Source organism: Glandiceps talaboti, chromosome 1, assembly GCF_964340395.1.
Source record: "Glandiceps talaboti chromosome 1, keGlaTala1.1, whole genome shotgun sequence".
NCBI classification, from domain to species: domain Eukaryota; kingdom Metazoa; phylum Hemichordata; class Enteropneusta; family Spengelidae; genus Glandiceps; species Glandiceps talaboti.
Window position 1 is genome coordinate 28,137,029 of NC_135549.1, and position 2,216 is coordinate 28,139,244.

The 2,216-nt window shown below is 38.2% G+C and overlaps 1 long non-coding RNA gene across 1 annotated transcript; it reads right to left on the reverse strand.

The window, feature by feature from the left end:
* Positions 1–309: 309 nt before the first annotated feature.
* LOC144453692 (uncharacterized) lies at positions 310–1,446 on the reverse strand. Its single transcript, XR_013482428.1, has 3 exons — positions 1,386–1,446; positions 909–1,098; positions 310–389 (listed from the first exon to the last, which is right to left on the reverse strand). It is a non-coding gene; the product is annotated as an uncharacterized LOC144453692 (long non-coding RNA).
* Positions 1,447–2,216: the final 770 nt, after the last annotated feature.

The window sequence follows — 2,216 nt, forward strand, 5'->3', positions numbered from 1 at the left end:
CGGATCTTTTTTTTTACTACTGACTGTAAACTTACTGAAATAACATACGTGCACAGATGCATGCCACATAATTCTGTCATTTGATATACCAATGACGTCATAAACCATGTTGCCCCCTTTCGCTTAGAACCTGCCTTGCCGGGCTTGCGAGATCTAATTATGATATAATATTTTACACGCAGCTAGTATATTTCAAAGAATGAAAACAATATGTACATATACGAGCAGAAATAATAATACGTACGGAACACCACAGACGGGTACACCAAGAGAACCTCCATCCCGATCATAGGTAACGTCCATGTTCTTTGTCCAACCATCAACCAGCTTGTCCTTGACTTGTGCTGGGGTAAGATCTTTACAGTCACTTCTCAACAACGCTGCGATTCCTGTCAGTAAAAGTGTGTTTTCAAGAACCTTTGAGTGAGATATTTATTTTCAAATTTGTGCTTGTGTAAGCGATACAGTGGTATTTTCTCAATATTACTGCAAGATTAAACAGTGCCATGCGTTTTAATGCCACAACATTCACATGCCCTCGTGTCAGTCATTATATTTGGGGAATGTTAATTACGTGATGCTTTCTGTCTGTCTGTCTGTCTGTCTGTCTGTCTGTCTGTCTGTCTGTCTGTCTGTCCGTCCGTCCGTCCGTCCGTGTCCGTCCGGCCGTCAGTCTGACTCTGTCTGTCTGTGTGCTTGTCTGTCCGTGCAACAGTATAATCCTTATTTTCTCTTATATTTAGTTGGGTGTGTAGAACTTCAAGTGATATAGGGCATAAGTTGTAATGACGCCATCTGTTATATTAGTCCCATCATGAAAAATTGTGAACGTTTGAAAAATAAAATATTGACAAGCATAATGTTTCACGTATTTCATCAATCTCACATCACAATAAGACCACACTTACCTCCAACAATACCTGCTGCTAATCCACTGTCAGGGTCTGCAGTTCCAAAACTCTCTCCAGGAATTGCTGCATATATATCCTGAGCTGGTGCGTAGCAGTGTGGACAAAGGCCATAATTGGCATTGGGAAGTCGATAGTCGACCTGTGGGTTGGCTGCGTACTCGATTCTAGCACCACCAGCGATAATAATCTGTTGGGACAATTTATACCATGTACAAGTTTTTAAAGTTAGAGTTGTATGTACAGTCTGTTACAAGTTAGATTGCACTGTCTCTGTTTGATACAACCACGCAGAAACCACTGCAAGCTGCCCAAGCGCATTCTATGCTTTAAGATAAGCGTGTAAATTTCTTGCTACAATTTATCCGAATGAAAGAAAGCATTTAAACTTACTGAAACATAAGGTTAAATACACAAAATTGAAAAAATCGATTAATAGAAGGAAGTTTATAAAATTGACTTTGCTTGTGTACTTACACCTGGCTCTATGTTCAACCTGGATGGTGAATAGTTTCCACAATTTACATCTCCGTTTGGACTATCACCATTGGTACCTACGACAACTAGACCAGCGTCTCTCAAATCTCTTGCTTTCTGGTCGATCAAGGCCATTTCAGGTCCGTTTTCTGATGTAACTTCAACTGATATGGGACTTACAACAACACCCCTCCGTCCAACATTTTTCTCCACCTCATAGTCACTTCTGATAGCTTCCAGACCTACAAAGGCGGATTAAATTGATATTACTTGCATTATAGAGAATTCATTTAATATGTAACCTTTTTAAAAGTTGTATCTGATTCACAAACTTTGCAAAAAATAGTCTTCAACATAATACTTATAAGGGAAAATGGTTGAAAACAGGCCTAGGGAGTAGCTGTGTTCGTTTCAATTGTAATAATGCATACAAAGAAGTCATTACCACTCATAAAATTGTGCCTACCGAACTAAAACCAGTAAGAAAACGTATAAATTGTGGTAGAAACGTACTAATGTCAACATTTTGTACTATGAATTCGAAGTGATTATCTTTAATATTAGGAATTAAATATGAAGGTCGTCATGGCAACATGATTTCTCTCGGGGTTTCAAAAAGCAGATGGAAAGAAAAAGGTCAACTTCTGAATGTCTACAAAATTTTCTGAAGTGATGTCATTTTTGTTGTTGACATTTTGCAGTTGGAATGAATTTTATATACAGAGTTTATGACCATCACTTTCTACTACTTACCAAAGCAAGGTCTGAAATTGCAATTTTAATAGCTTCTAAAGTAGATTGCCAATATGTCATCATGCACAGATGGTGAAA